We start from the raw sequence: 24,093 nt of genomic DNA, 5'->3' as shown, positions 1-24,093 counted from the left end.
CATCGGATGAATGGATAAAGAAGATGTGGCACATATATACAATGGAATATTACTCAGCTGTAAAAAGAAACGAAATTGAGCTATTTGTAATGAGGTGGATAGACCTAGAGTCTGTCATACAGCGTGAAGTAAGTCAGAAAGAGAAAGACAAATACCGTATGCTAACACATATATATGGAATTTAAGAAAAAAAAATGTCATGAAGAACATAGGGGTAAGTCAGGAATAAAGCCACAGACCTACTAGAGAATGGACTTGAGGATATGGGGAGGGGGAAGTATAAGCTGTGACAAAGCGAGAGAGAGGCGTGGACCTATGTACACTACCAAACGTAAGGTAGATAGCTAGTGGGAAGCCGCCGCATAGCCCAGGGAGATCAGCTCGGTGCTTTGTGACCGCCTGGAGGAGTGCGATAGGGAGGGTGGGAGGGAGGGAGACGCAAGAGGGAAGAGATATGGGAACATATGTATATATATAACTGATTCACTTTTTTATAAAGCAGAAACTAACACACCATTGTAAAGCAATTATACTCCAATAAAGATGTAAAAAAAATTTAAAAAAAAATAACTCATCCTCAGATATTTTACATATAGAAATAGTAAAAGCATAACTGAATTTCACTGCATTTTAAAAACACAGTTCAGGGGCTTCCCTGGTGGCTCAGTGATTGAGAGTCCGCCTGCCGATGCATGGGGCGCTGGTTCGTCCCCCGGTCCGGGAAGATCCCACATGCCGCGAAGCGGCTGAGCCATCCCCGCTGAGCCTGCGCGTCCGGAGCCTTTGCTCCGCAACAGGAGAGGCCACAACAGTGAGAGGCCCGCGTACAGAAAAAACAAACAAACAAACAAAAAACACAGTTCATTTCCAATTCTACCATGCAGCTGAACAGGCTGTGGCTTCAGTGATGCCTGTGGTCACTAGGATTAGAGGACTCCCGGTCCCGGGAGTGCCGGGCCCTTTTATGCCTGTGGGATTTATCTTGATTCCTACTTCTACTTCTGTGACTACGCCCCTCAGAGCGCCCACTGTGCCGGCTGCAATGTGCGTCTGAGCTTCGACCTCTGTCTCTATCTCTGTTCTTGTCTTCTCTCTCTTCCCTCCTGCTTGATGACTTGTGTTCGTGCTTGGGCTTCTCCTTCCTCGGCTCCCTCTCTCGGTCCTCTGTTCCACCACGGCGGGTCGTCCTGATCTCGGGGGAGCTGGGCTGGGGCTTCCACACCTCCCTGGACTCTGACTTCTGACCCCTCTCTGATTTCTTGCCACTGTGCTTTTTAGAGCCAGGGTCATCCTTTTCCTTTATCATCTTGCTTCTGGGTCATGAAGAGGAGGCTGGCTGCTCTGCCTGTACCTCCTGGTCAGTCTTCTCTTTTTCTTCTTTTCTTTTTTCCTTTCTTTTTTGCGTTTTCTGGTGGGTTTGCCATCTTCAGAGCCCTCAGATGAACTCAGTGAGGGAGTGTGAGCCCCGCAGCCCCCTCTCCTGCAGCTCTTTGGTCACATCATCCATTTCTTCTGAGTTCTTAGGAGCCCGATAGTTAGACACATGATTCACTCAGATAGTCCTTCCTTTGATCTTGATCCCATTAAAATTGTCAACAGCCAGAATTGTGCTCCTCTGGTCTTCATAGCAGAGGAAACAGAATCCTTTGGATTTCCCAGTCTTCTTGTCCCGTACCAAAACAATGTTAACAATTTCGCCATATTGTGAGAACACACAGATGATGTCCCCTTCAGTCAGCTCATAAGGAAGCCCTCCCAAGAAGATCCAGGCGCTGTCCTTGTACTCGGAGTGCCAAGACACCTTCTCCGCTACCCCCAGCTGGACCTCATGCTCATTCAGCGCGTTGATCAGCTTAACTTTAGTTAAAGGGTTCACCTCTGCGTGTTCACACTCAGCAGCTGGGAACCGACTTCACGCTCAGAACCTAGGAAGCGACTTCCGGGAGAAGCCGTCTGATGCATGCGCAGCCCAGGTGCTGTGCGCGCATCTCTTTCTCGCATTTTGTACGTTGTCTTTGTCACTTAAAAAAAATATATTTAGGGACTTCCCTGGTGACGCAGTGCGTAAGAATATGCCTGCCGGGCTTCCCTGGTGGCGCAGTGGTTGAGAGTCCGCCTGCCGATGCAGGGGACACGGTTCGTGCCCGGGTCCGGGAAGATCCCACATGCCGCGGAGCGGCTGGGCCCGTGAGCCATGGCCGCTGAGCCTGCGCGTCGGAGCCTGTGCTCCGCAATGGGAGAGGCCACAACAGTGAGAGGCCTGTGTACCGCAAAAAAAAAAGAATCTGCCTGCCAATACAGGGGACATGGGTTCGAGCCCTAGTCGGGAAGATCCCACATGCCACAGAGCAACTAAGCCCGTGTGCCACTACTGAGCCTGCGCTCTAGAGTGAGCGAGCCACAACTACGGAGCCCGTGTGCCACAAATACTGAAGCCCGCGCACCTAGAGCTCATGCTCCACAATAAGAGAAGCCACTGCAATGAGAAGCCTGTGCACCACAACAAAAGAGTAGCCCCCGCACGACACAACTAGAGAAAGTCTGCGCTTAGCAATGAAGACCCAATGCAACCAAAAATAAATAAAAATTTTTTAAAAATTATTTATTTATTTATAATAATGATTTAAGACCAGTCAATTGAGTCCTTTTTTTTTAACTTTATTTATTTTTGGCTGCGTTGGGTCTTCATTGCTGCACGCAGGCTATCTCTAGTTGCGGCAAGCAGGGGCTGCTCTTGGTTACGGTGCATGGGCCCTAGGCCCACGGGCTTCAGTAGTTGAAGCATGCAGGCTCAGTAGTTGTGGCTCGCGGGCCCTAGAGCACGCGGGCTTCAGTAGTTGTGGTGTGTGGGCTCAGTAGTTGCAGCGCAGGGGCTCTAGGGTGTGTGGGCTTCCATAGTTGTGGCTCATGGTCTCTAGAGCACAGGCTCAGTAGTTGTGGCACATGGGCTTAGTTGCTCTGTGGCATATGGGATCTTCCCGGACCAGGGATCGAACCCATGCCTCCTGCATTGGCAGGCGGATTCTTAACCACTGCGCCACCAGGGAAGTCCATATTTATTTATTTATTTAGGCTGCACTGAGTCTTAGTTGTGTCACGTGGGATCTTCATTGAGGCATGCCAGATCTTTGCTGAGGCATGTGGGATCCTTAGTTGTGGCATGCAGGGTCTTTTAGTTGTGTCATGCGGACTTCTTAGTTTTGGCATGCAGACTAATTAGTTTTGGCATGCAGATTCTTAGCTGCGGCATGCAAACTCTTCATTTGTGGTGTGCATGTGAGATCTAGTCCCCTGACCAGGGATTGAACCTGGGCGCCCTGCATTGGGAGCTCAGAGTCTTACCCACTGGACCACCAGAGAAGTCCCTCACTTTCTTGATAATGTCCTCTGAAGCACAACGTTTTAAAATTTTGATCAAGTCCAATTTATTAATTTTTTTTTCTTTGGTTACTTGTCCTTTTGGTGCCGTACCTAAATACTGCATATTCCAAGGTCACAGAGATCTACCTCTATATTTTCTTCTAAGAGTTTTGTAGTTTTAGTTCTTAGATTCAGGTCCTTGATCCATTTTGAGTTAATTTTTGTATATGGTGTGAATTTCATTCTTTGCTTGTGAATATCCAGTTGTCCCAGCACCATTTGTTGAAAAGATTATTCTTTTCCCAATGAATTATTTTAGTTGATTGATGATAACTGTCAGAAGTTATTCCTAATGTCAATAATAATGACTAGAATTATTGCTGACTCTTAGTTTCCATGAAGAATTTTTGTCTCCTTCAATTTGGGTACTTTTGTTTCAGAGGTCATTCCAGGATCTCAGACTTGTATTCTTTTTTTTTTCCCCCCATATCTACCTTTTAATTTTTATTTTGTTTTATTTATTTATTTTTAATTAATTTATTTATTCTTGGCTGCATTGGGTCTTCTTTGCTGCACATGGGCTTTCTCTAGTTGTGGCAAGTGGGGGCTGCTCTTCATTGCGGTTCGCTGGCTTCTCATTGCAGTGGTTTCTCTTGTTGCAGAGCACGGGCACTAGGCACACGGGCTTCAGTAGTTGTGGCGCATGGGCTCAGTAGTTGTCGCTCACAGGTTCTAGAGCACAGGCTCAGTAGTTGTGGCGCACAGGCTTAGTTGCTCTGTGGCATGTGGAATCTTCCAGGACCAGGGCTCGAACCTGTATCCCCTGCATTGGCAGGCAGATTCTTAACCACTGCACCACCAGGGAAGTCCCAGACTTGTATTCTTTTTTTTTTTTTTTTTTTTGCGGTACACAGGCTTCTCACTGTTGTGGCCTCTCCCGTTGCGGAGCACAGGCTCCGGACGCACAGGCTCAGCGGCCATGGCTCACGGGCCCAGCCGCTCCGCGGCATGTGGGATCCTCCCAGACCGGGGCACGAACCCGTGTCCCCTGCATCGGCAGGTGGACTCTCAACAACTGCGCCACCAGGGAAGCCCAAGACTTGTATTCTTGATTAACACAATGCTGAACCCACTAAGGGAGGTGGCTGAGGGAGGACAATGGTGTAAATCCCAGTCCAAGTTTGAAAGCCCAAGAACCAGGAGTTATAATGTCAAGGGCAGGAGAAGACAGATGTCCCAGCTCACAGGGAGAGAGTGAATTCACCCTTCCTCTACCTTTTTGTTTTATTCAGGCCCTCAACAGATTGGATAATGGCCACCCACATTGAGGAGGGCCATCTGCTCTACTCGTTTCACCAATTCAAATGCTAACCGCTTCTGAAACACCCTCAGAAACATACCCAGAAACACTGTTTTACCAGCTATCTGGGCATTCCTTAGCCAAGACAAGTTGATGCATAAAATTAACCATCACAAGGATTAAATGAGTTTTAATCCTGTGAAATGCATTACAGATATAAAGAAGGCAAATGTCAATGCTTTGGCAAAAGTTGGACTAGGTTGTCCGAAAGCAAGCTTTGCACTTTGATTAATTAACTGGGTGACCTTGCCCAATCACTTAAACTCTCAATTTCCTGTTCTATGAATGCAGGTAATAATGACAAGTTTAAGGACCTTTCTGAGCTATCGTTGAGACTGAAACAATGCAGTAGGTGTAAAAGTGCTTTGGAAAACTTCTTATTCTAGGCATTGCTTTCATTCTAAAAACTACCCTTGAATTGTTTATAGTACCGATTTATCCCTGTGCTTGGGGCCAGCCCCAACTGATGTTTACAATAATAAAACATTAATATGAGATTTCTTACAACTTAGCTGGGTAAGGGCCAGGCCCTGGTACTTGCCTCACAGAAAGTAGTTATACAGCGTTTATTAACAACCAAGCTCTCAGGGAACTCTCAACGAATACTTTTGGTGCTGGGGTAAAATGTGACTGAATAATATCAACTATAGTCTTTTATTGATGACTTAGAATATGGAGGAAGTATGTTTTAAAAAAAAAGTCTCAGATGACCTTATTTACATTGTGGTGCAGCTGGAAGACCTAAGTCTTCATACCCTCGTCCACGCACCTCCCATCCACCCCAAGTAGTTATGGGGAGGAAGATAGTTTGCTCAAGGGAACCCTATTTGAGGGGAGGGGGACAGTGAAACAAATAAAGGAACCGTAGTAATCCAGAACACTAACTCCAGTGTTGAGAAAGATACATTTGCAAATTATGAAGCATTTAGGTATGATTCTCTATATCCCTGTGGATTGGTTTAGATTTAACTGCCTTTGATGATTAATGTTAAGTTTTGGAAGATACAAGTAGGTCCAAAAGTTACTGACAGGCCAAGATAGAAGATCTTTGTCACCTACCATGTCAAGAGAGACACCAAAAGAGGACTGGACACCTGGAGTATCAACAACCCCCTCCCCTACAGCGCACCTCCTCGACAAATATCTGAGTGTTATGTCAGACTGAGTAACTCAGAATTTGAGATATTTTCCCTAGGGGAAACACCTCCCCTGGTTGGGGAAGAGATATGGCGCTGGGGCAAAAACAGTCCTTGTGAGAAAGGGTGGAATTTTCCAGAGATTAGAGAGGAGGGTGGTGCTTTCGTATGAGAATATGAGGGTCCAGAAACAAGGTTAGGATCTGGGGGGATTCCAGGAAGGAAATTCCCTTTATGGAGGGTTTAACCTCTTAGGTGCTTTTCCTTTTAACCACGAAAAGTTATACTTAGTATTTAGTTGTATACTATTTCCCTCATACTCTGTAATTGCCTTTGGCTTCTTCCAACCCTTCAGTAAAGTTTGATACACAGCTTCTTATTAGCTGTGCCTCAATTTCCTTATCTGTAAAATGGAGATAATATCTACCTCTTAGGTGAGGATTAAATTAATACATGTTAATTAATCTGCTAATTAGGGCTTCCCTCGTGGCGCAGTGGTTAAGAATCCACCTGCCAATGCAGGGGACACAGGTTCGAGCCCTGGTCTGGGCAGATCCCACATGCTGTGGAGCAACTAAGCCCGTGCGCCACAACTACTGAGCCTGCACTCTAGAGCCCGCGAGCCACAACTACTGAGCCCACATGCCACAACTACTGAAGCCCGTGATCCCAGAGCCTGTGCTCCACAACAAGAGAAGCCACCACAATGAGAAGCCCACGTACCGCAACAAAGAGTAGCCCCTGCTCGCCACGACTGGAGAAAGCCCACATGCAGCAACGAAGACCCAGCACAGCCAAAAAAAAATAAACAAATTTATTTTTTTTTAAAAAGTGCTAATTAACGAGTTAAATTAGGATACCCAGCAGCACTTGGCCCATAAAAATGCTCAGTATATGTTCACTGTTGTGCCTATTGTTACCATACCTTCTCCTCTTCCTCTTCTCAAGGCCTTTCTTGTTTTTTTTTTAATTTGGCCACACCATGTGGCATGTGGGATCTTAGTTGCCCAACCAGGGATCGAACCTGAGGCCCCTGCATCGGAAGCACAGAGTCTTAACCACTGGAGTACCAGGGAAGTCCCTCTTAAGGCCTTTCAGACAGTGAAAGGAGCCAGAGCTACTTCCATTTTTTGAGGCTACCAGTGTATTAACAAATAAGGAAATTACAAAATATGATTGCAAAATATTGGTATGCTTTAAACATTTATATATGACAAATTAATGCTTTGCAACACACACACGAAAAATACAAGCAGTAAAACTGCGCTCTTTATGCGGTAATTACAATGGTATACAAATTACGTACTGTGGACACTGTAGCTCAGGGATAGGATACAAGCCTAAAGCTGAAAGACAAGGCAAACATCAGTATCTTCCAGTCCTGTCACCTTATCTTCCTATCTTTATTTATAAGCCCGTTGAGAAAAATCTTTACAGGAGAACTTTAGTCCGTTCATGAATGGGAGGCCAGACCAAAAGTCCCCTCTGCACCCCTCTACTCCCAATCCTTGTGCTCAAGGCAGATTCATAAAGGGAAGTAAGGGCCCTCTCTCCCCAGACCCCTCCCACCACCTTTGCAGAGAGAAGTGGCCAAAGACCAAGTAGCCTGAAGGAGCAGTCAAGCAGATGATTCTGGAAGGGACAAATCATTAACGTCCACTTCCACCTCAACTCTTCCCCTAACATTCATGAGGAAGATAAAAATCTAAGGGGAGAGAGAAGCTGACATTCTAGTAGCTTGAGTAATGGCTGGTTGTATAGAATCACAGGTGAGCCAGGCTTCAGCTTCATGGGCTGATCCTTTCACTGTCATCTGTCTTGATGGAAATCTTTCTAAAATGGAGTCTACTTCCCCACGTTATTAAAAAGAGTGTACTGAAAATAAAAAACAGAACCAAAACATAGTCTACAAATGAAAAAGATGGATGACATTTTATTTGAGATACCATGTGCTTGTGAATCATGTCTGAAGAGTTTTATTTTGGCAGAGAGGAATACCTAGAAACTCATAGCAGAAGATAAAAAATGCGCACATATTTTCCACACTATCTCTGTTTTCTTTATATTTCCACGTTGGTGTCATAGCTCTCCATATATCATCATGGGGGTGAAGAAAAGGCTTTGTATTCATTACTGTAAAAGTGAACCTGCAGAGAAATGTGACTGCAAGCATTTCTGTTGGATGAGGACCATTTAAAGTACTTTTTTTTTTTTCTGGAAAAAAAAAAATGAAGAGTACTAATAGAGGACAAAGCTAAGAAAGCTCTTAAAACTAATTTCCTTAAGAACAAAGAAAGAAAACAAAGTTTTATTTCCAGATTGAGGCCACTCCCTCTTGACTCAAGTTTTGGCCATTATTTCATTCCCTTTTGAACCCCCAAGGTACAGTGGGATAAGGGAAAGGGGATACACATTGTAGACCAAAGTCTGGGGTGCTGGTTTATCTCAGGTCCTTACCAGTGTATGGTTTCAGGCATCTCTGAATCTTGGATTTTCTATTTGTAAAATGACCCAGTTTCTCCCCTGCTCCAGGAACATTATAAAGATGAAAAGCAGTAGAGATTTGTGACTATACGTGTAGATGTATGATGTTGCCTAGTGCTTGTCCTGGAATCTACCTGTTGCTCAACAAAGGGCAGTTGCTATTATGTGTTAGTTACATTTTATTCCCAATTGCTTCCCTTAGTATGTTAATCTTCCCTGTTTTCATCTCAGTTGTTTTGCTCTTGCCCAGTGGGATGCGTGGTATGACCACCCATTTGTTCATTCATTTATTGATTTATAAGCTTTTTATTATGGAAAACTTCAAACATACCCAAAAGTAGAGAGCGTGGTATAAGCAAGCCCAATGTACCCATCACCTAGTTGTGAGCATTAACTCATTGCCACTCTTTTTTTCATCTGCACTCTGTCTGCCTCCTTCCCCACTGGATTATTTTTAAATAGATCCCTGACATCATATCACCCATACGTAAATATTTTAGTATGTTATCTCTAAAAGATAAGGACTGTTTTAAAAACACAACCTACATTAGTACACCTAAAAACAATTCCTTAATAATGTAAAAAATCTCAGAATCAGTTAATGTTCAAATTTCCCAATTGTCTCACAACTATGTCTTTTAAAAAATTGCTTGGTTTCATTAGGATCCATGAGGCACATAGATAGCATTTGATCCATGTATTTCTTAGGTCTCTGATAATCTGTGGGTACCTTTTCTTTTGTCCTTGCAATTTATCTGTTGCAGAAGCAGGTCACTTGGAAGTTTGGAGTTTTCCAAATTCTGAATTTTGCGGACTGCATTCCCATTGTGTTGTTTAACATGTTTCTCACCCCCACAACACTGCCACCCTCCCCCCGCCCCGGATTCCCTGTAAACTGGTGTTTAATTGTGATCTAATTCAGATTCTAGTTTTTGGCAAGAATATGTCATGGATGTTGTTATGGACTGAACTGTGTCTCCCCAAAATTTGTATGTTGATGTCATAATCCCCGGTACCTAAGAATGTGAACTGTTCTTGGAGACAGGATCTTTAAAGAGGTAATTTAGTTAAAATCATATCATTAGGGTGGGCCCTAATCCAGTATGGCTGGTGTCCTTATAAGAAGAGGAAATTTGGACACAGACAGTTACAGAGTGAAAACCCAAGAAGATGGACCATCTGCAAGGCAAGGTGAGAGGCCTTAGAAGAAATCAACCCTGCTGACACCTTGATTTCAGCCTTTTAGCCTCTGTGAGAAAATGAATTTCTTTTGTTTCAGCCACCCAGGCTAGAAAACGAACACAGGTGGTGTTGGGAATTTCTATCACGAGGCACATAGTGAGAGGTCGTCTCCCTCTATGGCAATATAAGCTATCATTGAGGATTTTTTTTTTTTTTTTGCGGTACGCAGGCCTCGCACTCACTGTTGTGGCCTCTCCCGTTGCGGAGCACAGGCTCCGGACGCACAGGCTCAGCGGCCATGGCTCACGGGCCCAGCTGCTCCGCGACATGTGGGATCTTCCCGGACCGGGGCACGAACCCACATCCCCTGCATCGGCAGGCGGACTCTCAACCACTGTGCCACCAGGGAAGCCCCATTGAGGATTATTGACTAGATCCATTATTTCATTCAGGGTTTGCAAAAATGGTCACATTCTAATTCTATCATTACTTTTTCATTCAACTGGGATTTATTTGTTTTTCTAAAGAGAAATGTTTCCTTCACCAATTGTTTGGAAACTCTGAGAACAAAAATAAATGCTTGATTTTCTCTTTATTCACCAGTATTCAGAATAGTGAGTTGGTTCCCTAGCATCTTTCAGAAACGCTTCTTTTTTAAAATGAACTCATGAAGTTTAGTACATTTGACTTGTTTGAATTAATTACAGTTGTTATTCTATTTAATGTTCAGATTATTCCAACTTTGGCCAAGGGGAACTTTTTCACTATGGCTCCTGAGTCCTTTTGACGCAACACCAGACTTCTTTAACTGCTTCCTCGCTTTTTATTATCACACGATATCCAGACTTGTCTTTTACATTTTCTGCTTCAACCTCAAGTCAACTATTTTACCAAGGAAATGGTATTTGGAGGCCATGATCTGAAGATTAGCAGTGCTCATTTCTATTGGGTTTATTATTGTTTTTATGACATTGCAGTGGAGAGATCTTGGCAATACTTTTTTTATTTTAAAAAGGAAAGACATCATGAGTTCATAATAATACAAATTTATTATTACAGGGTATTATGTAATATCTTTGATTTTCATAGTATTTGTATCTATTTTCTCCTAATCTGAAAATCTTGGTTCCTAACAACATTAACAATTACTTATTTGCTTTATTCTACCATGAATATAATAGTTTCAGAATAATAACAGCAATATTGTTACTAACAATATGATTACTAAACATACTTTAAGATAGTTTTGCAGTTCCTTTTCTTTACTAGGGATACATAGCCAAAGTACTATGTTTTAAAACCATGTGAAGTAATTCCTTTCAATATACTGTTAGTTTTTGTTTTATTTTGTTTTTATTTCTTAGGAAGTGCCTTTATTTTTGTTAGTTAATCATGTAGACATTTAGGTGGTTAAAAGTCAAATCTATAAAACACATTATATGCAGAGTCTAGTTTCTCATCTTATTCCCTCTATCTTGTTCACTCTCTCCCCAGCAGGTAACATTTTGTTCTAAATATATGTAATCTCTTTTATATATATGCAAATATATATATAATATGTGTGTGTGTATATACATACCATAGATATCATGTATGTATAAGCCTATATGTATTTAAACAGGAGCTTACTGCAATAACTTTTCTCTGTCTTGTTTTCTCACTCATTGTTATACCTTGGAAATCACTTCATAGCATATTTATAGCTTGGAGAACTCCACTGTGAGCATGGACTATTATTTATGCAGACAGCTTCCTACCGATGAACACTTAAGTTGTAGCCAGGCTTTTTCTGTTCCAAGTAATGCAATTTGCACTTGGCACAGCATACACAGAAATTTTCCTATTTTTGTAAGTGTATTTTTGGGATCAAAACTTGGAAGTGGAATTTCTGAGTCAAAGAGAAAATGAAAATTTTGTAGATATTGCCAACTAACCTCCACAGAGGTTGTACCATTTTGCCTTCCCACCATAAAGGAATGAAAAGTTCTGTTTCCCCAAAGTAACATCACAGAATATGTGGTCAATCTTTTGGACTTTTTGCCATCTGATAGGTAAGAAGTGGTATCTCAACATGGTTTTAATTTACATTTCTCTCTCTATGAGCAAGATGGGACATCTTTTCATATGTTTAAGAGTCATTTGCATTTCCTTTTTTTTATGAAAGAATTCTTTCTGACTCCTCCCTTTCTATGATCTCCCTGTAGTTTCCAGGTTCCTGGTGTTCCCCTGTTCAGTCCTCAGGCCTTTAGGTACAACACTCAGCCTTGGATTTCCTACAGCTGTGCCTGCATCAGTGGTGGGAGAACAGTAAGAAAGAAAAAAGCAATAGGTGTTCTCCCCAACTCCTTAGGCTCAAAGTCCCTCTAATGAGAGAGAAAGGCTCCCCTCCTGAGAAAGTAGACACCTGTAGGCCCTGGCTGCTGTTACTGTTGCTGTCGTGGCTGCTGTTACTGTTGCTGTGGTTGCTACTGTGGGATTGCCTGAGGGCTGGTGCTTGAGAGCACAGAGAAAAGGACCACCCCCAAGAAATTTCCATTCTCCCTTAGCATTAGCCCAGCTCTAGAAGGCTTCTCCTGGACCTCTCTTTCTCTGCCTCCTGACAAGCTCTGGATATCAGGATGTCTAGAAACCAGGTTGGGGATACCAGGGAAAAAAGGGGAAATTCACAGCTGGTTTGGTGGTACTTCAAATTCTGATCTTCTCTAATTTGCCTTCTATGGTTTAAGTTAAGAAAACTTCAGGCTTTCTAGCCATATCTACTGGGAGAGAATGTGCTTACATCATCTTACCTGGAACTGGCACTCCTGCCTCAGGGATTTTCCACTTACTTTCTTCCCTGCTTGAAATGCTTTTCACCCAGATCTTTGATTGACCAACTCCTACTCATATTTCAGGTTTTAACTCAATTGTCACCTGCTCAGATAAGCCTTCTCTGACTACTCTCTATAAAGTAGCCTCTTCCAATCCTAGACACCCTTTGCCACAGTATTATGTTGTCTTCATAGCATTTATCATGACCTGAAATTATCTTCTTTACTTGCTCCTCGTCTGTATCCCCCTAAATCTGTGAAGGCAAGGACACATCTTGCTGCTTACTTTCTCACCTGCATTTAGAACATTGACATCTAGAAAGTGTTCAGTAAATAGGTGTTGAATAAAAGAATGCAAAGGAATTAAGCAGTATTGGGGTAAAATAAAATTTGTTGGCTGATGGTCTGAGGAAGTGTAATATCATTACACTGAGGCCACAAGCATGGAGTAGTGGCCATGTGGTATGGGAATAGAAATCAAAATTGTGGCCCTCATCTTGGCTGTGACTAATTTGCTCTGTGGTATTGGAAGTTTCTTCGTCTCTTTAGGTTTTAATTTTCTCATCTGAGAAATGCTAGACTGAGATTTGTTGAACATGAAAGTCCTTCCAACTTCAGCATCTTAAGCTTTTTAAATATTTAAGCCAACAGTATGCCTTTAAAATTTAGTTACATGATCCAAAAGGATCAGTTATACCAGAAGAACCTGTCTCTCCACAGTACGAAATTTTACTTTGGCAAGAAAGTATGAATGAGATAATGATGGGAAACGAGGTCTCGGTAGGTTCTGACACTGAAATGACTGACTCACTCCTGGCAGTATACATCTATTTCAATCATTATTTTTTCTTCTCCAATCCTCCAGTTAAATCTGGGTTAGTAGAGTTGCATCTCCCCTTCCCACTGTAACAGGTGTGGACCCAGAGATCCTATTATTACTAGCTTGCAGCAGACATCCTGGGCTTAAATATTTTGGTTTCCCTCAAGTTCCTTGGGAGTTTGGATTTGAGAAACCTCAGGCCAAATCCAAACACATCGAGGCCCTAGAAGTCTGCACCAGGAATGCGGTGGTATGTAAATGAATCACTTTGCTATTTATATTTCTCTCTAGTGTTGGTGTATGAATCATATCCAAATTATTTGCCACAATGGAATCAAGAGCCTTTTACAGAGAAGTCTGGAAAAAGGGCCTATTTTCTCCTTTTCTCTAGTTTCTCTCATGTTTTCATCTACTTACTGGTATTAGATGGATACTCATTCACAAAACATTTGCTACGTTCTAGACACTGTCTAGCCTTTGGGATGAATCTAGATGGAAGGAGAGCTTTTATTTTCCTTCATAAATATTTTGACCTTTTATTGCTATTCAGTTCTTCCTTTACTGCATCTGTGAATCTCTGAAGATAGTGCCTGTGGTTTCCTTAATATAAAGCTAATAAAATTGTCACTCAGAGTATTTTTAAATGACATGTACAATTATTAGATAGTCTTGCTGCTGGGCAGTGGGGCATAATTAGATTTTGCTGTCATAAAGTATTAAAGTGAGAAAGTTTATGGACTATATGTTCTGTTTGGATAGAGTTATTTTTCTTTATTTATGTGGGCCCATGTTTAAGAGTGATTCGAGGACTTCCCTGTTGGTCTAGTGGGAAGGAATCTGCCTTCCAATGCAGGGGACACAGGTTCAATCCCTGGTCCGGGAACTAAGATCTCACATGCCACGGGGCAGCTAAGCCCACGCACCACAACTACTGAGCTCATACGCCTCAACTAGAGAGAAGCCTCCACACCACAACGAAGATTCTGCAACTAAGACCGACACAGCCCAAAATAAATAAAATAAAATAAATAAATAAAGAAGAGTGATTCAGAGATTCAAAACTGAAGTGCACGATTGTCACACTTTAAGTTCAGAGATATTCATTACCGTGTTACCATACAAAACACTGGATATGATCTGATTGTTCAATATAGAGAACTGATTAAATAAATTAGAAGAGAATTCAGTACAGCCATTACAATTATTGTAGAGTTGTAGTAATATTGGAATGTGTATACAATATATTATTAAATAAAATAATTAGGTTATAGCAGCACATGACCCAGTTTTATTTATTTATATATTTTTTAACATCTTTATTGGGGTATAATGGCTTTACAATGGTGTGTTAGTTTCTGCTTTATAACAAAGTGAATCAGTTATACATATACATATGTTCCCATATCTCTTCCCTCTTCTGTCTCCCTCCCTCCCACCCTCCCTATCCCACTCCTCCAGGCAGTCACAAAGCACCGAGCTGATCTCCCTGTGCTATGCGGCTGCTTCCCACTAGCTATCTACCTTACATTTGTTAGTGTATATATGTCCATGCCTCTCTCTCGCTTTGTCACAGCTCACCCTTCCCCCTCCCCATATCCTCAAGTCTGTTCTCCAGTAGGTCTGTGTCTTTATTCCTGTCTTACCCCTACGTTCTTCATGACATTTTTTTTTCTTAAATTCCATATATATGTGTTAGCATACGGTATTTGTCTTTCTCTTTCTGACTTACTTCACTCTGTATGACAGACTCTAGGTCTATCCACCTCATTACAAAAGCTCAATTTCATTTCTTTTTATGGCTGAGTAATATTCCATTGTATATATGTGCCACATCTTCTTTATCCATTCATCCGATGATGGGCACTTAGGTTGTTTCCATCTCTGGGCTATTGTAAATAGAGCTGCAATGAACATTTTGGTACATGACTCTTTTTGAATTTTGGTTTTCTCAGGGTATATGCCCAATAGTGGGATTGCTGGGTCATATGGTAGTTCTATTTGTAGTTTTTTAAGGAACCTCTGTACTGTTCTCCATAGTGGCTGAACCAATTCACATTCCCACGAGCAGTGCAAGAGTGTTCCCTTTTCTCCACACCCTCTCCAGCATTTATTGTTTCTAGATTTTTTGATGATGGCCGTTCTGACTGGTGTGAATGATATCTCATTGTAGTTTTGATTTGCATTTCTCTAATGATTAATTATGTTGATCATTCTTTCATGTGTTTGTTGGCAGTCTGTATATCTTCTTTGGAGAAATGTCTATTTAGGTCTTCTGCCCATTTTTGGATTGGGTTGTTTGTTTTTTTGTTATTGAGCTGCATGAGCTGCTTGTAAATTTTGGAAATTAATCCTTTGTCAGTTGCTTCATTTGCAAATATTTTCTCCCATTCTGAGGGTTGTCTTTTGGTCTTGTTTATGGTTTCCTTTGCTGTGCAAAAGCCTTGAAGTTTCATTAGTTCCCATTTGTTTATTTTTGTTTTTATTTCCATTCCTCTAGGAGGTGGGTCAAAAAGAACCTTGCTGTGATTTATGTCATAGAATGTTCTGCCTATGTTTTCCTCTAAGAGTTTGATAGTTTCTGGCCTTACATTTAGGTCTTTAATCCATTTTGAGCTTATTTTTGAGTATGGTGTTACAGAGTGATCTAATCTCATACTTTTACATGTACCTGTCCAGTTTTCCCAGCACCACTTATTAAAGAGGCTGTCCTTTCTCCACTGTACATTCCTGCCTCCTTTATCAAAGATAAGGTGACCATATGTGCGTGGGTTTATCTCTGGGCTTTCTATCCTGTTCCATTGATCTATATTTCTGTTTTTGTGCCAGTACCATACTGTCTTGATTACTGTAGCTTTGTAGTATAGTCTGAAGTCAGGGAGCCTGATTCCTCCAGCCCCGTTTTTCGTTCTCAAGATTGCTTTGGCTATTCGGGGTCTTTTGTGTTTCCATACAAATTGTGAAATTTTTTGTTCTAGTTCTGTGAAAAATGGAGTGGTAGTTTGATAGGGATTGCATTGAATCTGTAGCCAGTTTTATTTTTTAAATTGTAAATAAATGTATTTGTAAAAAATATAAAAATGAGTTAAAAATGTAAAAAGTATTATGATTAGTACATGTAAATAAATAAATTATAAATAAGTAGTTTATCAATATATTATATACATATAAGTAAATGCACAGATATGTGTGTATATTTATATATGTATAGATATATATTTTACCAACCTCAAGGAAAATTCTGAATTCTCTGTAAATATTAATAATCAGTGATTATCTCTAAATTATGGGTGATTTATGGTATAACATGGTTAATCTCAAGAATTTTGGAGCTAGACCGCATGGATATAAATCCTGGCTCTACCAGCCATGTGACCTTTGTTTGGCAAGTTACATAACCTCTACATGCTTCAATTTTCCCTCTGTAAAATGAGGATGATAAAAACTATACCTGCCTCATGGGATTGTTTTGAGTAATAAGTTATTTAAGATAGGAAAAGTGCATAGAATAGTGCTTGGTATATAGTAACACTATGTAAGTATCATTACAATTTTCAGTATTATCCATATTATTAGCAACGATCATGTAGTCTTCTATACTTAGAAAACAATTCAGTAAATGTTATTTTTAACCAAAAACATATTGCATTATTGATGCAATCTTTCCAGCAATGTACCCCCCTTGTATCATAAATATATCAAGTCAGAAGGAAATGACAATGAAAATAATATGCATTAGGGTTTTTGAAGACATTATTTAAAAGCCATAAATACATTCACCCTTTTCTGTCCATTTAGTGTCAAATATAAGCGGATGATGAAGAGTTTCTCCTCCAGCAATGATGTCTAACTTTGGCACACATCAGAATTTCCTGGAGGTCTTGTTAAAACCTAGGTTGCAGGGACTCACCCCCAGAGATTCTGATTCAGAAGGTCTAGGATGAAGTATGAGCATTTCTAACAAGTTTCTACTTGATGCTGGTGCTGCTGGTTCTCAGGACCACACTTTGAGAACCACTGACCTAGAGTACCTAATGCCATAATCAGGCGGAAGGGCCTTTTTTCAGTCACTCCCAGCTGTATGATGTTCCTTCTCTCTTCCCTCCCTTTCTTCCTTCCACAAACGCATGGAGCATCTACCATGGGCCAGGTGTTAGGTGCTGGGGATAAAAAAAATGTCTTGCTTTCTGTGAGCTTATAGTTTAGGGGGAAACTTAAGCAAGTTATTTAATCTGACCTCTGATATCTTAACCAGAGAATGAAGAGTTTAATCATTAATTCCTTTTATTGGCAACTATTGGACATTTACTATGTCCCAGGCTCTACGCAAAGCAAAAACAAAACAAAGCTATTTAATTATATGATGTTTTCAGCATTCATAAATATTCTAATTGATCCTCACACCAACCACTCATGGTAGATAAGGTACGATTCACCCTCTTCCACAGATGAGCCAACCAAAGCTCAGGGAGGTCACGAGTGCCTGAGCTGGAAAGTAGCTAAGAGGGACTTGAACTCAGCTCCTTGCTTCCCATTCCAGACAGAGTCTTTCATCTACATGCCATTGTGAACTAAATTTTCTCCAAGGTCTCTTTGTGCTCTTTTAGTGACTGTGATAAATACTGGTTGAATTAAATGGTGGTCATTTTTAACATTGTTTCAAAGCTGTGGGTAATACTTTTAGATAAGCATCTGGAAACTCACTTAACATTGTTGGAAGTACAAGTCAGCAAATATTTATTGAGTATCTCATACACAATAGGGAATGTATGACGTGTTGGAGATTAAAAATATATATATATAAATATATATAGGGTCTTTCCTGGTGGCGCAGTGGTTGAGAGTCCGCCTGCCGATGTAGGGGACACGGGTTCGTGCCCCGGTTCAGGAGGATCCCACATGCCGCGGAGCGGCTGGGCCCGTGAGCCATGGCTGCTGGGCCTGCGCGTCCGGAGCCTGTGCGCCACAACGGGAGAGGCCGCGGCAGTGAGAGGCCTGCGTACCGCAAAAAAAAAAATATATATATATATATATATATATATATAATATATATATAAAAAATACAAATGTATCATAAAATATAACATTAATGTATATAACAGGACATATGTATATATGTATATATTTATATATATATAAATACCATTTACCTGATTCATATACAGATATGCTGTAGTATTTTGACACAGCTACCTTGTCATTTCATCTGTGCTTTAGTTAACAGTGGCTCAAGGGACTCATATATATTATATATAATATAACATATATTATATAAATTATATATGACTATATATTATATAAAAACATATATTACATAACTCCTGTTTTTGAAGTCTAGTAGGACAGATAAATAAAAAGGAAATATAATACTACAACATGATGTGGTAAGGACAATGACAGAAGAATGCCTAGAGTGCTAGGGGACAACAGAGTGAGGACACAAACCCAGCCTGGGGAAAGTTTCCTGGGGAACTTACATCTCAGCCGATTTGTGTGAGATGAATGAGCAAAAGCGGTGGGGAGCATGTGATCCTAGCAGAGTGATCCATAGAAACTGAGGCTCCAAGGTGTAAAACAGCAGGTCGTGTTCAGGGAGTTGTATGTTCTTTGCTGGACCTGAAATGTGATGTGTGGCTGTACAAAAGTCCGGAGAGGCGGGCGGGGGCTTAGTAAGCCACGCTTGGGCATATCCTGTATGTGGTAGGAAGACTACGTATCCTAGAGGTTCAAAGCTTGGGCTCTCAAGTCAGACAATGTATCCTTGACCCCACTTCTTGTATGTATTAGCTAGTGATCATGGGCAATTTAATCTTTATGAGCTTTGATTTTTCACAGCTGGAAAATGGGGATAATAATGCCTGCTTCTATGGGTTGTTCTGAGGATAAAATGAGGTAATGCAAGTATATCTCTTGACATAGTGCTTATTACAAAATAATCTCCCAATAAATGATAATATATGATAATGATAATGATGATGATGATGATTATTAGAAGGGATCATTATACATAACTGCCTAGTTGTGCATCATATTGTAATTATACTGGAAAGTAAACAATTGGTGATGACTCCCTGGGAATTGACTGTCTTAGAGACCACAGTAGCTTGGACAGAGAAAGCATGGACACGTTGTGTAAGTGACTTTGCATTTCTTTGTCTATCAGGAAAGGTTTACTGTTATTTACCAACAGTGGAAAGACAGAGAAATGACCATGGTTCAGCATCAGGGAGGCTGTCATTAATAATTACTTAGTTTATGCTTTGTTTTATTCATTGTGGTGGACTCTGAGCCAAAGAATAAGGAGGTAGATTTTCCATTCACATCTGAGGAAGGTCAGGCAGCCTTGAGTTTCAGGTTCCTGGTCCACGGGTGCATTGACCACCTTGTTTATTTTCCAGATAAGAGCGCTGTGCTGAAGTTCTGTCCTGAAGACGGGGGCGAGATGGGAATTGTAGACTCCTGTGTAGGGTGTCTGAAATCTGGGCTGCCTCTTGTACAAAACCCTTCAAAAATCACAGGCCCTTGGCCAGCAGGTGGTTGTGTAGCTGCTGTGCTCTTGGGAAGAATGTCTCAGCCCCTGTGGCCTAGGGACTTAGGGAGAGGAAGGCTGAAGGAGTAAGCACACAGAGTGGCCAGTACCAACAAATGGAGGGAGCAGCTCTCAACCCTTGCGCACATATTAGAAGGCACAGTGGTGATGATAGTGACCAGCAGGGACTGAACAGAGCTCTTACCTCCATTTTTTCCAGAAGTGCACCACACCCATGCTCTGATACAAACCAAGACAGAGAGAAGCCACAAAAATGACTGATGACAGTTGTCATCTTCTCACTGACCTTGTCGTCTGGGACATGAAGGTGGATTTTGTGTGGTTTATAAAAATAAAAATATGTGACATTGGGACTTCCCTGGTGGCAAGTTAAGAATCCGCCTGCCAATGCAGGGGACACGGGTTCAAGCCCTGGTCCGGGAAGATCCCATGTGCCACGGAGCAACTAAGCCCGTGTGCCACAACTACTGAGCCTGTGCTCTAGAGCCTGCGAGTCACAACTGCTGAGCCCACATGCCACAACTACTGAAGCCTGTGCACCTAGAACCTGTGCTCAGCAACGAGAAGCCACCACAGTGAGAAACCTGCGCACCACAACAAAGAGTAGACCCTGCTCACCGCAACTAGAGAAAGCCCTCATGTAGCAACGAAGATTCAACGCAGCCAAAAATAAATAAATAAATAAATTTATTTATTTTAAAAAAAATGTGACATTGCTCAAATAGGGTCACAATTTCTACTCACTAAAATAACTTTCATACAGACTTCAATTCATTGCAAGTATTGGCAAGCATCAACTCATATGCCAAAGAAGACTGGCATAGGAGTAACCTTCCCCACCTGATTGTGGGGCTTATTGACTTTCTCACTTCTCCCTTCTCTGTTCTCAGTCCCTAGCACCCACAGCACCCTATATATGGGCACAGCCTCCGCGAATGGAAGAGCATGCATTGGAGTCTTGGATGGGTGCTTTTGAAAGACCACAGACCCTGGTTGATCGTATTTCCTGCTGGTGGTCAGGAGGTTTTAGCAGGCACTGTATTTTTTTCTTTTAATGACTCTCCAGATTTTGGACTGTTATCAGCTCTGCCACTGCTGCTGTCACACAGTCTTGGCAAGAAAATGTCACACTACCCTCACCACTGCCACCGCCCACCTCCCACGCCCCTTTCTCCTTGTAAACCTCAAAGGACTCCAAGGTAAGTTGCCACCTCCTGCACTGCCCTCCACCAGTTTGACTGGTTTTTCCTGCTACAGCAGCCCAGTCTCTGAGGCCTTGGTGACCCATGGAGACCTATGCGGTTAGCAGCCATAGGACGAAAATACTCAGGTTTGGCAGGCAAACAGTAGAATTGGTCTTTTAAACTGATTCCGAGAACCTGAAGAGTGACTTTGTTGTAAAACCTGTGATTTTCCTTTTTCCTTTCCAATAAGTTGGATTTTTGAACTATACTTAGTATTCAGAACTCAAAGTCCTCTCTGTGCTCATTGATGAGAACATATTACAAAGTGAACCCTTTCTCTCACTAAGGGGCAGAGGGTTTCTGAAGAACCCTGCTGTTGTCCTTCAGATGGTAATCATATTTGACACGCTTCAACTGGCCACGATCACACCAGGTTCTTAGTACATTTCTGAACAAGGAAGAGGGAAAAACCATTCTCCCACTCTTAAAAAGAAATGTGCAGAAATTACTGATTTAATTCAAGCCTTACCTAGATAGGAACTGATTACTATAGAAAATGAGGCAAGAAACTCACATGTACTGGAATACCTACTATGTGCTAGGGACTTAGTACACATTCTCTTGTTTAATCCTCCAGCTGGCTAGCTGGCTAGCTTAGCAGGCTATCTGGCAGGCTGCCATTAATTAACATGGCAGCAGCTCCGGGAGAGCCACACCAGAAGCTGCAAGGCCAATTGAGTTGCCCAGTGTCACTTATGCCATATTCTGTTGGTTCATGTGAGTGATGAGGCCAAATCAGATTCAAGAGGTGGGGAAACAGATTCCACTTCTTGGTGGGAATTGCTGAAAAAGGGTATGCAATATAAAGGGTGGGCAGAATTATTGAGACCATCTTTGGAGATCAACTGTCACAATGGACCTGAAAAAGAGAAAGGAATAATGATAGCTGATTCATACCTGTCAAGGTGTAATATTAAATGAAAGAAGATTCAGAAACTGATTTGAGGGCTTCCCTGGTGGCACAGTGGTTGAGAGTCCGCCTGCCGATGCAGGGGACGCTGGTTCGTGCCCCGGTCTGGGAGGATCCCACATGCCGCGGAGCGGCTGGGCACGTGAGCCATGGCCGCTGAGCCTGCGCATCCGGAGTCTGTGCTCCGCAACGGGAGAGGCCACAGCAGTGAGAGGCCCGCGTACTGCAAAAAAACAAAACAAAGCGAAACGAAACCAAAAAAAACTGATTTGAGCCCCTTGCTAGAAAAGTGCAGTGTATGGGCAATTATCCACTATAAATAAGCAGAAGTAGTTTCTGTTTGTCACCATGACCTACAAAATCAATTAGGTAGATTTCATCAGGTTTGGAGGGTATGTTTGCAAAGATCAGACAAAATATGGGCAATATTGATTTGGCATGCATGGGATTCACTTGTGAGGAGCTCTCTCTAAAGAAGCCATTCTTTAGAGCAGTTAAAATTGAACTGAGGCCTGCAGACTGCTGACTGGGAGAGACAGGCCAAAGGACTGAGATGCTGTAGGCAGAGAAAAAAACAAAATGGTTTCAAATATGAGTCCTAAATTGAAAGTCAAAAGGGTGAATGCTCCTAATGACAGGTGCTGATTTGCAACTGAGCTGCTTATCACATAAGCAACTTTGAGAAGCATGCTCCTGGGTAAGCAATAAGCAGGATTTCTTTAACAATGGTTAATGATTTTCCAGGCCACACCAGGTGGACACCCTTGTTATTAGGGTCTATTGTTATTTCCCTATCTCTAAAGGCTTTCTACCGCTGATAGTTAGCTCTGATAAGCAGGGCTTCATATCTCAATGAGGTTTACTTCTTAGAATGGCCTTGGTGCCTCTGTTTCCTGGTAATGGATTCAGAAAGCAGCCAAGGAAACACGGTGACTGGTAGGGGAGGGATGGAAAAATCCATGAACTTAATTAAAATACTGTACTCGTGGGAAGAATGGCAGTAACATGAGATTGGGATGTAGAAGGCCTGGCTTTAATCTGAGCTCTTCTGCTCACCAGCTATAAAACCTTAGGTGCTTCCCTCGTTTCCATGCCCACAACAGGTAGTATCTGTAGTTTTCTCTTGAATCTAATCACTGTGCAATCCATCTCTCCTGCCATGATCCAGGCCTTCATCAACTATCTTTTGGGTTAAAGTAACACCTTTCTAGAGTTCACATCTGAACATGCTGCTCTTCCCTGTTTCTCCATTGCCTCTCTGAACACCTGAGTTTGAAAAACAAGACTTTTTATGTCTTGGACCTGTCTATCTTTGCAGGTTTACCTCTTGCCACTGCTCTCCCTCTGTGGCAGGTTGACTTTTTAAAAAATAGACTAAACTCTTCCTCCCTATATGCGCATGCTTTGCAAAAAGATTGTGTAGCTTCTCCCATCAAGAGGTAGAGTCTGTTTTCTCACCTCTTGACTCTGAGTTGTCCTTGTCACTTTGGCTTACTGAATGCACTGGAAGTGGCACTGTGTTATTTCTGAGCCCAGGCATCAGAGGCTTGGAGTGCTTTTGCTCTTTCTTTTGGAATCCTGCCACTGCCATGTGGACAAGGTCAGGCTAGCCTGCAGGGGGATGAGAGACTATTTGGAGGAGAGCCCAGCTGTCACAGCCAGGGCTATCCTAAACCAGTCTACAGCTAGCTAATGCCCAGACATGCGAGAGAGAGACTACCTGCCCAGCTCTCAGCTGTCTGCTGATACATGAATGAGCCAGCCAAGACTAGAAGAACAGCTCAGCTGAACTACAGACTCATGAGCAATAATAATGATGTTATTATTTTAAGCCACTAAGTTTTGGGTGGTTTGTTACACAGCAGCAGCTAATTGATACACCCTTAATTTAATCTCTCTGTATTGTGGGGTCCAGTCAGGCTAAATTTCTTGCAGTTTTCTATATATTGCCATCCTGATTTTTTTGTGTGTGTGTGGTACACGGGCCTCTCACTGTTGTGGCCTCTCCCGTTGCGGAGCACAGGCTCCAGACGCACAGGCTCTGAGGCCCTGGCTCACAGGCCCAGCCGCTCCGCAGCATGTGGGATCTTCCCGGACCGGGGCACGAACCTGTGTCCCCTGCATCGGCAGGCGGACTCCCAACCACTGCGCCACCAGGGAAGCCCTGATTTTTACCTTTTGATCTTTGCACAGGCTGATTCCTCTGCCTGAAATGTTCTTATCCTTCAGCTTCACCCTTT

General features: G+C 42.1%; 1 pseudogene; it reads right to left on the bottom strand.

Annotated features, from left to right (window-relative positions):
* Nucleotides 1–869: 869 nt before the first annotated feature.
* Nucleotides 870–23,444, bottom strand: LOC113606757 (RNA-binding motif protein, X-linked 2 pseudogene; annotated as a pseudogene).
* Between the last annotated feature and the right edge of the window lie 649 nt (nt 23,445–24,093).

This window comes from Aethalodelphis obliquidens, unplaced genomic scaffold (assembly GCF_003676395.1).
Source record: "Aethalodelphis obliquidens isolate GAN/ISIS:26980383/991018 unplaced genomic scaffold, ASM367639v1 scaffold45, whole genome shotgun sequence".
Lineage (NCBI taxonomy): Eukaryota > Metazoa > Chordata > Mammalia > Artiodactyla > Delphinidae > Aethalodelphis > Aethalodelphis obliquidens.
Note: the sequence above shows the minus strand (reverse complement) of the source record. Positions and strands in the feature narration are given on the sequence as shown.